The following is a 13,029-nucleotide window of genomic DNA, read 5'->3' as shown; positions in this document are numbered from 1 at the left end:
ATTTAGCTCAACCAATTTTATCATCGATATTTTGCTTGGAAAATATTGAAACCTCTCTGCTATAGTCCGGACATGTGACTGATTTTGTTGAGTTCTCCTTAAGTCGATTCCACACCCGCAGCTCAGAACTTTTGAGAGCAGCTCAAAAACTTGTTTTTGAAGTGGTTTTGCCATGAAAAACCGGTTTTGGCATCACTCGGTGATTACAAAAGTTTTCAAATGACTTGCAGTTACTAAAAATCTGAAAATGTGTTTGAGGAGCCGTGTACATGGTACATGAAAAAATAAAGAAATTAGATTTTTATGCAGTGTCCCGTGTTCAAAAACTCAATTATTCTGTCTCAATTTCTTATTATTCTGGATAATTTTCTGTCTCTTTTGAGGCCAACAAAAACAAGTTCCACTTTTCTAAGTGCAGTATTCACTGAGATATTCGAATTCGAAAAATGGAAGAAAATTGGAAAAAACAGCGTTAAATGCGGGTAAAACGGGTTTTCCGCATTTAACGCTGTTTTTTCTCAAATTTACATTTTTTTTTTTTTTTTTTTTTTTTTTTACAATTACAAATATTTTTTCATGTACACGACCCCTCAAGCAAATTTTGAGATTTAAGTGATTCATTTAAGCACGTCATTTAAAAACTTTTTGTAATTGAAAGTGTATATATTATATTTCTAAAGTCAACGTTTGCAGAGATCTCCTCTGTGCAAACAATTTGGGACAGCCTGTATAACTAGTACGTATATTTTATCGTCAAGTAGCCTACTCTCATCTTTAATGAATCTTTATAGTTGGATTAGCGTTTAAATATAAATTTTTAATTGGATTTTTTTACCATAATTAAAACAAAAACTTAGTGTCTGATACAAGATGATTTTTATTTCCTAGTACAGTGCGAATTTCCAGGGTTGATAGAGAACATCACAAAACAATCAGGTTTTTTTTTTTCAAAGAATGCATGGATGAAAGGCCGCCTTTAACGTCTCGTGGCCTATATTTAAGCGCTATTGAACCTGGTAAGAACAGCTAAACAATTGCAATACACATATTCCTTATTCGCGACAGTCTTTCAATTTCATATTTATCGAGTCTTAGTAGCAATACGTTTTTCGGACTGGTAGAGTATCCTGCTTAGCTTGACATGTTTCAAAATTGTCCCTATGGTGGAATATTCATCATTGGAACAACCTAGGGTGGCCCATTTGTGACTTTCATTTTTCAGATAATGGACGTATTTATGAATTTTCAAAAGACCGACATGCCCTTGCAAGCATATCAAGCAAAACAGTACATTTTACGGATGAGTAGAAACGCGTTGCTAATACATTAGGAATAATAAACTTTAATAAATGCACGAATTTATTGCAGTTCTTTTGAATTGTTGTCACCAAGTAGCACTAATTTAACAGCACCTAATAAGCCGCAAGGACTTAAACGCTTAATTTCCATCCGTGCTGCCAAAAATACAGTTCTCCATCACCCTTTGAAGCTTGTATCACGAGTTCATAATCATAAAGACCTGTACAAAAAGTGCGAAACTTCCTTTAGGTGATTGGAATATATCCCAAAAACACACAGTAAAATATTTGAGCATCGAAAAACGGTCTCTTCATGACCATCGCTAAACTTCCGTTCGTTATTCATTAGTTGTCAGAGCATCGATATGTGAAACTCTTAGCAATATCCGCCATCACATATAAACATCATTTTGTCGGCGGTTCGTAGTCGCTCCGATGACTTGTTGTTGACAAGCCTTGTTGAGCCAGTAAGTCACTTATTGCTTCACCAGTAAGAGCCAGAAAATTTCCAATACTTTTGTTTTATTTTTTCTCTGTTGAATGACACATCGAAGTTGGATATTGAGTAGCGACACTTCAAGCATCGGAATTGGCCTCTTCCTGCTTGGAGTGTCGTTCCTTATTTACTCTCCTCCGATCTGTCACGCACGGCGAGGTCTAGTCTAAAAACAATTCTTTCGACACCGAAATAATTATTCATATGTATACTCTAGAAATATGTTATTTACATACTTTGAGACTTCAATTACTTTCACGGGATTTCAGTCTTAAATTTAACGTTTTTGGCGTTCATTTCCTTGCCGATTGGCGATTCAAAAAGAGAAGGCTCAAATTGTGGAGTGATTTTTAGATTTTTGGAATTTTTTTGGAAATTTCACCACTTCTGTGCTTTTGCTCTAATTACATGAGTTTTTATTGAAAGCTCGATAAAGACGAACTTGATGTTGCTATACATGGCAATAAACGAAAAAGACTTCGAAAGGACTAGACGCCAACATATGTTTCCTATCCCGGATCAGCTTCTCCAACTACCGTTAAAATAAAGATCGTTTTTGGCAATACATTTTAAAAGCATGAGTTTGTAATTGTGCACATGCGCAGTTGTTTGTGATATCTCTCGAACACATAAAGACGAAATCATGAATCATTGTGAATGGGTGAAAATATTTAAGGAAAACCTTGAAAACGTGTGAATCGTAGTGTCTAACGCGCGCGCAAGATCATCTAGGATGGCTAGCCAGAGTGTGATTCATCACGCACATTCTACCGGCCTTTATTGAACATTCTCACCCTATTCGAACCTTCCTCTCTCTGTCACTCATGGTGTCTATAAACCTTACACCGACGGATTTCGGACTTGTTCTTTGTCGTTATCACATTTCATGCCGATTAGTAGGCGAATAACTGATTTTATCTTAAAAGCGAAGGGATCTTGGATTTTCTTGGATGCTTCTAGAAACTCACAAATTCTAACAGGATTCAAAATGGCGTCTGTTAGTGTACAAGGAATTCCCACAGACACTGAGCATATGAAAAATTTTAAACGTGTGGTTTTTAGAAAGATATATATATAATCCAAAACGTCTTAACTTCAAAAATATATATAATATTACCATAAGCAACAGCTAAAAAACTATATTTGAAGGTAATGTAAAGCTGTAATTCTTGAATGAAATTTAGGTTAGTTAGGTCTTATTCAAATACAGATATCATGTGCTTACCTTTCCAAAAATTATAGTTATTTTAATCGTAATTAAAAAAAAATTCATTAATATAAACGATTTTTGTCGGCATAGACAACTTGACCCGAATTATTTCGAATAATCGACATTCCTACTGTAAACAACGAGTGCAACATGGGATTTCCTTACAAAATATACAGCGTAAAATGCTCCAAAAGTACTATAAATTTTAGATGGAGAGCAAAAAAATGATAATGATTCTCGACGGACTGCGGAAAGGAAAACTGCATTTTCTTGCTCGTACTTTGCTAACGACCGCAAGCTTTAAGAGGAAAATATCTCGAAATTCTGTTGCAAGAGAGTGGAAGGCAGTCAGCCTACGACGACATGGTCTCACTTTTAACGATACGGCATCGGATGAAAGAACCTAGACAATGGAACTCATAAAACCGAAAGCTTGTAAGTGATATATCTCGATTTAAACTTGAGCGAGAAGACGAGAAAACGAGCCCTGTATCTGATACTAACTTCATTAAACTTTTTGACTATCGTTGAAGCTTCTAAACCGCGTCAAAGGTTTTGCTCTGCTTCGAAGAATCTAGAATTCGATATAAAGTTTTAGCGACTTTTTACATAGCTAACGGTGGGATGATAACGTCTTGTTTACGAGTTGCACAACCATTTCAACCATTTCTGTTCTGACTGTTCTGTCAGCGATGAATCTCATTGAAGTATTTTGAACTGGAATTAAAAGTAGACAATTAGTGAAAGCACGGAATTTTGGATGTCATTAATATCCACCTGAAAAACCCTTACAGATGGTACTAGTCTAAGGGACAAGTGCCCGAGATGAGTGGTGGTATGATGCTCGTCTATCACTGTGAGAGTTGCCGCCACAGTCCCGGATTCAAACCCGAGGGAGGATATTGAGAAGACATTTTCTTAATGAGCTTGAGGCGACCACCAATAGATAGTGCTTTCATTTCCAACCCATCTCATTATTAGCAGTAAATTGCAATATAGTGATATGGCCAGGTTTGGTGAAATAGTCTTAAGAAGCTTAGGTTGATTCCGCTTTCTTCTTTATGAGTCACAAAACTTGCGCACATTTCCGAAAAGATCACACATGGATATGGAATTTGACGACAGAGAATTATCGATAATATACAATTTCCGGGCTGTTATACCATTGTCCGACAAATTCACTTCTTGATATTTTGTTCACACCTGGGGCAGAGCCATCTTCACAGGTTTGATAACGCGTAGGTCTCTGCGGCAAGCGAGAAAGACGTCGTATATAAAGGGGGTGAGGGGTGATTGAGCGCAGTAAATTTATATTCGCGCTGGTTTGACTGGATGGATCGGGCTCTGGTTGGCTGCCTGTGAAGTAGTGATATAACTTTCGAAGGCGTCTGCAACAGATGGGTAAACGTCAGGAAGTGAATTTCATCGGACCATGGCCTAACAACTCAGAAAATGAAAACATTTTATCGAACATCGGTCATAAAAGCCTATTTCAGAGTATATTATCATTCGGGTGAATCGAATAGAATTAAAATTTCAAGGAAAATTTTTGTATAAACCACATATAAAACATGTCATCATTCAAATAGACATGACCAGTGGGTTATTGGATGTCCGAGCAGTTAGACAATGAATCTATTTTCAATGTCCCTCGAATATTATGTGCCATATGAGCTTTGTAGCAAATCGATGTTCGTAAATGAAAATTCTCGAGTTCAAATGAATAAATTCTATAGACCAGTGGCATTTCTTTCCGAGTCCACCTCTGCATAGTGTCCAGAAAATATGTTTTCTAGATATAGCTTTGAGTTCATACATATACAGCGTGATTCTGAACTCATGAGACAATATTTAAGGGGCGATAGAGCACACCAAAAAAGGCATTTTTAATCATTGCTGCAAGTGATGCGTTTCAGGCTCCAGCGGCTTATTCAGGAGCTATTGAATTACAGTGTCATTAAATGAAAATAACTAACAATTTTGTGACAAATTCGTTATTTATAACATTCCTTAAATTTCTTTCTCATAATGGCCTTTTTCCACCAGTAGAGGTCACTACTTGACCATGCATGCTTAAAATATGACTTTTTGATAGGATATGGGATGGGATATAATTCTAGAAACCAAGCGAGATCATTATCAAGTTCAGTTCTAATCATGCCAAGTATGTATCCAGTTCCACACCTGCAATGTTACACTGCTCCGAGGCACTCAAAACCGGTTTTTGCGGAGTGGCTGAGGTGCAATTTTCCCGTCAAAAACCGGTTTTTTTCGCGGCTCGGAAAGGTGTAGGAGTGCGAGTGTGGAACCAGATTTATGATCAGCTTTGCCAGCGAGAAAAATGCATGATAAATAAGGTTTATAATGAATAAAGAAAATAGAGGAATGCTATAAATAAGGAATTTTCGTATTTTTTTCACCTAACAGCACTTCCAACAACGTCTAAATAAGTTGTTAGAGCCTGACCACGTCAAAAACGTTGTTTTAGTGTGCTTGTAACTCCTTTTTGCGCTAAGAGTATAGAATCGAAAACTATTAACTAATCTGTACGATTCACAAAAGTCTTTAAAACTACCCATGATTTGTCCCAATTATGTTTCATAATTATAGTGATATAGTGATATACTAACTTCAAACAAAAACAAAAACCAGTGTGTTACTGGTACGTTGTTAAAAAATTTTGCGTTGCGCTATCAGCCTCATTATATCAAAATGTTTGTGTTCTGGTAACGCAATGCAAAAATAAATAAACAATATACCAATAACACACTAGTTTTTGTTTTCCAAGAGAAGCTGGGATCTTATTCGGCATTGCTATCATCTGCCAGTAGCAGGTGATCTCATGTCACTGATGCTTCTAGATAAAAAGAAGATAGAATGCGAAAATGTGTATAAGAGAGGAAGGGTACTCCCTAAACAACCAGCAGACACGCTGTACTGTATTGTAATAAAAACATGCCAAACTATATCTCAGAAGTATACGTTGCAGTGGTGTCTGCGGATAGACCTCGTATAGACAAACAAAGCTTGGAATTTATTTTCAATTTAAAAGTACTAGACGGACTGTACTGCACCGTAACGACGTATAAAAGACGCATACAAGTTCAAACTCACGGCTAAGCGTTAGCACATCCCACGTACTAAAGAGGCAGTACAATGTTCACCCTTTAAGTACGGACGAAAACCGAGTAGTCTCAAGTTGTGGTCTTGTCAGCGATGTCTTTCTCTAAGCTGGATTACAATATACGACTTCTTAATAAAAATCGTTTTTCTAAAGAAAGTTTGGGGCAACTTCTGGACACCTATTTAATTAACAGGTCTTGGGTACACACACGTTTTTGTCAAGTCCATACATACGAGTGCATTTTTAAGTCTTTTCGTTTGAAGGGAACTTGTGTGTTTTTTGTAGAAATACAAGATGTTCTCACCCGGTTTATACTTGCCAGATGTGTCTGGCGGCATTTATTTTCACAAAATCCGTTTTCGTGATTCCTTTTAAAGGAAAACTTCAATAACTTGAACATATTTACTTTTCGCTTACAGACATGTTTTCAGTTTGGTTTATTTATTTATTTTATTTACTTTTTTCCAGTATCTTATTTTCACGTTATTCTGAGTCTAAGAATAAAAAGGGAAAGTATTTTGAGAAGAAGGTAAACAAAACTTTGTCTCAATTACTTTCGTTTTAAACTCAAATACTTATCTCGACTCATGAGCGTTTGTTTGTGTAACTCTTTATGTTTATACTCTTAGATTTTTACTTACTTTATTATAGCAACTTATGTGAAAATTCTAACCAAATTCCCGTTGACACGTTTTGTTGGGTTTTTAAGAAATTTCTGTGATGGAAATGCATTTTTAGGAGAACAAAAGGTGCGAAAATTATATTTTCTAGTCATAATTTCTTTTAATGATGAATATAGGCACTGGAGCAGTTCAAAATCCCTGGGTTTTCAATCCTGGCATTAGTAACGAAGATTAGCCATCATTTGAAATTGGTTTTAACTGTTGGTCTCGGTCTAATTTAGTCCTGTTTCACATGAAATAACCGTGGTATAGTTAAAATGATGTTTTGAATCCGTACAGACTAAAACCCGTTTTTCGAACCGGGTTCAACTGAAAATATGAGGCAAATGCGAATAGACTTTTAGAAGAGTGTGAGACTTGTGGAGCACCCTGTATATTAATAGATAAAAACTGCAATTCTTTTTTTTATACGTCCTTTTCTCTACGGAATAAGATACACTACAAACCAAATAAAAAAATACACTACAACCAAAAAAGATCCCAAAATGACAACGAAAGATCCCGTCTCTCGATATCCATTAGAATAGACATCGAAAAATATTTTCACCGCACAGACTCAACGAAAGGACAGAAATGTGGAAAAATAGTTTACAAGATTCTCCTTAAAGTCCAGCAAAAGCCTGGAAAATGGACGTGAAGGGCGGAAAGTCGTTTATGGCTCTCCACTGTCCTGTGTTTTTTTTCTTTTTTGGTTTTTTATCAAACGCACGTGCATATTTCATGAGCTTTCGCTGAGCCGCGGGCGCATACAGCAAAATGAGATCATTCATCTTATTATTTCACTAAAATGTGCTCGTATAAAAACTATATAATATATAAAACAAATTCTTTTCAAGCTGTAATAGTTCTAAAAATTACATACAGTGAAACTCGGTTATAACGACATTCAAGGAACTATGAAATTGTATGGTGTCGTTAAGATATTGAAATTAAATATATGGGGTGGTGAATATTAGTGTTTACCAATTTCTGAATTGCAAAATGCATGAGAACATGGGTTGTATGTTTCCATTTTTTCGTCGCTGGGAATTTGGCAAAGGTCATTTTTTTAGTGTAGATACAGATATTATGAAAATCCGCAACTTTTAGAAGTTCTATTTGCATGCAAAGATTAGTATTTCTTAAACCTTTTTATGGCTCCCTCTTAAATGCATTTTTTCTCTTGTAGCCACTGTTCTAATCAGGACCATCAACATCCAGGAGGGAAACCTTTTATAATTACCAAATTGATTATTGAGAAAATTTATAGCGTACAAAAAATTTCTTACATATATAAGGTGGTACTCCGTATCCTAGATCAGTGGTCCTCAACCTTTTCTGAGAACGCGGCCCAGTAAATTGGAATTAAGACAATAAATATTCGATAATTGATATGTTTATAATAGTTTTTTTGTATGATTATTAACTAATATCACACATTATATAACCAATTAAAAAAAATTAAATACGGCCAACTAGTTATCACAAATACCTTTGTCCGTAGGATTTTATATCGTATATGAATCGTTATGATATCGTTATTACCTCATGGTATAACTGATGTCATGACCTGAGTGTTGAGAAAAACTGCGTTAAATACCAATCAGCCTCTCATTTATAAGGGTGCTATTAGCATTACTATTAGATTCAAGATTCAAATCATGCATTTTCTCCTGAATTTCAGTTGTGGTTTACCCTTAAAACATCCCAGTGCCGCAGGGGGGGGGGGCACCATATGGCCCCGAGTTGAAAACCACTGTAGATTATTGGTTCCTACAGAGATGGCAAAACACACATTTGAAATTTTTGAAATATACTGTATACTGATCACACACATAAAAAGAAGCTCCTACGTAAGGTAATGCTTGAATGGGTACTAGCATGAATTAAACGGGGTTAAGGATTGGAATCCCTAGAGCGATGGTTGTAACTTGCCATGGACACTAGAAAGTGAAAGATATATCAATAAAGAGAGAAAGCGAGAAAGAGATCTACACACATAGCTTCTAGGATCTCGGCCAATGTTTCGGTCTAAAATGATCGATAATCATTGAATGAATTCTGCTCTTTTTTTCTCGTGATTATCAATAGAAAAAGCAAGAAAGTTTTTCAAAAATGCACTGGGGTGGAATTCCAAGAATTTATTGTAAAAACACCGTAAAAGCAAAAGAAGTAATTGCTAAAAATTAACGTTAAAAGAAGTTAATTGCCATTATTTTCTATGGGAATCGTTCGGGAAGCCGTTTATTAACTTTATAACCGAGTATGACTGTATCTACAATGTTCCATCGGAAAAATATATGCATACAGTAAAACCTGTCGAAATGGAGACCTTTCTACATTGCAGAGTTTTGAATGGACTCATCTATAATCCTATTACACAGAATGTCTGAAATACTGTATCAGTACTCTGTGTACTCTGTAAATCTTGGACACGTCTCTAACTTTGAAAATTTTTAATGGAGCCACGCACACGCACGCACGCACACACACAGGTGTCCAACTTGGATAGGTTTTACTGTATATTCTGTATATAAAAACAAAATTGCAGTAAACTTACCCGTAAAGAGCTGCTTGGAGAAGCAGGTATCGATTGCGTCAGAAAAAGGTGAATTCTCAAAATAATATGAAAAGTTTGATTCGCCACACATCGCAGATATAATAAAAACAAGAGAAGAATTAGAGCTTGTGAAAGCCACTTTCGTTTTTAGTTGTTCGTTTGGTAGTAAAAATGTGATTTCTTCATGAAAATAAATGAAATTTCATGAGGTTTTTGTTGCATCGTCCGAAAAATCAGCATTAAAAAATAAATAAATGAAGCCTGATTTTTTCCGCTTAAAATCAAGACAGAATTTGCCAGGATTTTACCGCAGTGAAAATGCAAAACATGTCGTCCTTGCCCAAAATTCAATGAATTTCCAGTAACTGCATTAGTTTTAACCTGTAAATAAACCAAAAAATATTCGAATATGTAAGTCATCGTGAAACTAGAGGTAAGTATATTTGTGGGTAATTTATATAAGTATTTAAAATACAGAGCCAAAATCAAACTTTGCTTTAAAATATTGATTTTCTATATCGAAGATAGACTCATTTTCGATCTGTCGTGGTACTAAAAGGTTCTTGTACCTTTTAAATTGTCTTAAAAACTATCTTAAGAACTGCCAAACTCTGCCCCTTAAAAATAAATTATTTCTAGTAAAAAATATCATTAAAAATATATTTAATCACTGATTTATTTCAAATTTGGTATACATATTTTCGAATGTATATTCTATGCTAAACAATCATAGTTAGTTGAATACTGCATATTTAATACTTATTTTTTGCAAATCTTCAAATATTAAGAAAAGATTTATTGTTCAATATTACATCAAAATCTTACACACGTGATGAAATAACGTGAAATTAATAAAAATTAATGAAAATTGATTGAAAATAAATAAAACTCGTCTAGTAGAAGACAACGGTATTCTACTGAGTCAACGGTTTCCACATCAAGTCTGCAAGTTTTTGAAAATTCTGTATTTTATGACACTATTTCTTGATTTCTTCTCTACCTCATCACCTTAAAATATTAAATTTAGAGCCTTAATTTTTCATTTTAATTTATATTAATCTTTTTTTTTTTAAATACGTCCGTCAGCGATTGTGTGAAAAATAAATACGATGTTGGTTTCTTTGATAAAATAGCGTATCCGCGAGGAAAATACAAATTTCCAACACGTATCCAATTTATAGAAAATTCATTATTTAATTACAGCATTTCTTGGTTTCTTCTCTACCTTACCACCTTGAAATATTAAACTACGGCCTCAATTTTGTTCATTTTAATTTATACTAATTTGTTTTTTGCATACGATCGTGTCAGAGAAACAGCCGTGTGATGTTGATTTCTTTGGAAAAATTATACGCTTGCAAAGAAACAGCTGAAAGCATTGGAATAATAAATCACGGCTTCAATAAACTATGGCCTTGCAGTCTGAAACAATCAAAATTTGTAGATAAAAATCAGACTAATAATTATATTTAGTCTAGAAGTTCTGTTTTCTGTCTAGAAAATATGATGGATTTAGGTTATCTTTCACGAAGCGTTATCCTGATTTACACGGAAACGCACTATAACAATTATTCTACAATTACCGTTTTTTTTATTTCACTTGATATTATCTCTGAACATGTGCGTGACGTTATTACCGGGTTCGAAAACAAAATTCAAAACTCACTATCCAATCGAGAATGATACAAAAATTCCATTTTTCTCGCGCGCACGAATACTAATCATGGATGTACAGTTGAACTGTAAGGGAATGTTACAGTTACGACAGAAAAATATTTACTTATGTGGTTTATTTATTTATCTGGTCACGCAAAAAACATCGAAAATGTTTCGTTGAGTTCTTTACTTAATTACCAGAGGGAAAATAACTTGAAAAATCTTATTTTACAGACAGCAAAGTCAAAAAAACAATTTTTTTCAGCATGGAGCTCAATGAAGCTAAATTCTTTTCTTTTACATAAAATACTGATATTACAAGATAATACACATGGAACTTGACGGTTTAATATAAAATGCATAGAATTACTAAAAATGAAAAAAATGGAACTACAGTTCTCTCTCTCTACGTTATTTTTGTGGTTCAGAAGGCGTTTCCTATTTACCTTATAACAAAATTACAGAACTAAATCATTTTGCATCAGAATTTTTATAACTGGCACGTTTTTATACATTTTTGTAAACAGAGGGGTAAGAAAATGAATATAAAAATTTAGTATCCCCTTCAAGAAGTGTTACATAAATTGTGTTGAAAAATTCGAAAATCAAAATTAGCATTCGGTTGAGCGTTTTTTGTTTAAGGTATTCACATGCATCAAGTTGTTTTTTTTTTTAAACTCCAGGTGAGGCTACATCAAATTATCCACTTAGACAAACACCACCGACTATGTAAATTAAGATTTTGAATGTTTACTTTTTAATAACTTTATTCATTTTTTTAAAGAGTCCCAAAAGCTAGCGCGTCAAAAATCTACATGATGTTGGTTTCTTTGCAAATATTACATATTTGCACATAAAACAACACAACGAGTTTCAAAGATTTTCTCCTCTAGAAATTTTCAAATATACGAAATTCATCTATTATTCCAATTGCAAAAAAAGGTTAAAAAATGAAGTTTCAAATTCATGTTTTTCATAAATGCATCCTGTAAAGAAAACAACTAAAAATTCAAACAGAAACGGTCTTGATTTTCATCATAATTCGTTCATTTTAAAGTTAATTTAACAACAAAAACCTTTTAAGAAATGAGAAATTTCATAAATCTCACCAAAAAATGTTTACCTACGTATAAGATATATCTTGCTTGCATATAATTACTAACAAACATTTAAACTCCACACGTTCTAATAAATTGAAACAATCAAAATTCATTTGCACTTGTAAACTAAAATTATTTTCCTTTGATTACTAATAATATAAAAATTATTTTGCGCCACGAGAATAGCCCGATACACAAGTTAATCACCAAAAATAAATTATTACATAATAATGACACAAAATAGAACCAATTACATAACTTACCTGCACTGTTTGGTAACTTGTAAATCTGACCAACACGAGACACGATGGTGCTATCAAACTTATCGCCGCTGCAGCACAATCTCCACTATTTAAAATAATTTTTATTTGTATTATTTATTACTTATATTTTACTATTATTTTTATTTTATTTTTAATTATGACCGAACAAGTCACAGCAAGAGAGACAGAGAGAGAGAGAGTGAGTGAGAGACGTGTTCATTCACATTGACAGTGCTGCTGCCTCCTCACCGGGCCCCGGGGGTTGCCGATAGAGGATGCTACCGAATCCCACGCATCCATGGCCCTAATGCGCATGCGCTCATCATCTTCATCCCCTCCCCGTCTTTTTTTTACCCCCTCCGCCCGTGGCGCCCTCTGGCTCCCTTAGAATAAAAAAATAAATTAAAAAAAAAATACAACACCTTATATATCCCAAGCCCGAACTTCCCCTATTATTATCTCGCCGAGAACATATAATTTTCCATTTACTGTTGACGGTGGACAATCTATTCGCGGAAGTGTAATCTGTAATCATTTTGTTCGGTTTAATATATACTATGCATTTATGTGTGTATTTACTGATTTTCTATTCACAAACGACTCTTGGTGTTGCCGTCACAGTGAGAAGAAAAATAATAATAATAAATAATAATAAGCGGA

At 34.3% G+C, this 13,029-nt stretch overlaps 1 protein-coding gene across 1 annotated transcript in view; it reads right to left on the bottom strand.

The window, feature by feature from the left end:
* The window catches only part of LOC149072179 (uncharacterized), a 134,829-nt gene extending 122,201 nt beyond the window's left edge, over positions 1–12,628 (bottom strand). Inside the window, exons 1-2 of the mRNA XM_089246551.1 lie at positions 12,370–12,628; positions 9,351–9,731 (exon numbers count right to left, since the gene is read on the bottom strand). The gene's annotated coding sequence lies outside the window, so the exon portion shown is untranslated. The remainder of the gene's footprint in view (positions 1–9,350; positions 9,732–12,369) is intronic.
* Positions 12,629–13,029: the final 401 nt, after the last annotated feature.

The sequence above is a fragment of the Pholcus phalangioides genome, unplaced genomic scaffold (genome assembly GCF_987345545.1).
Source record: "Pholcus phalangioides strain wild (caught in Gottingen) unplaced genomic scaffold, Ppha-v1.0 ptg000017l_1, whole genome shotgun sequence".
NCBI lineage: Eukaryota > Metazoa > Arthropoda > Arachnida > Araneae > Pholcidae > Pholcus > Pholcus phalangioides.
Note: the sequence above shows the minus strand (reverse complement) of the source record. Positions and strands in the feature narration are given on the sequence as shown.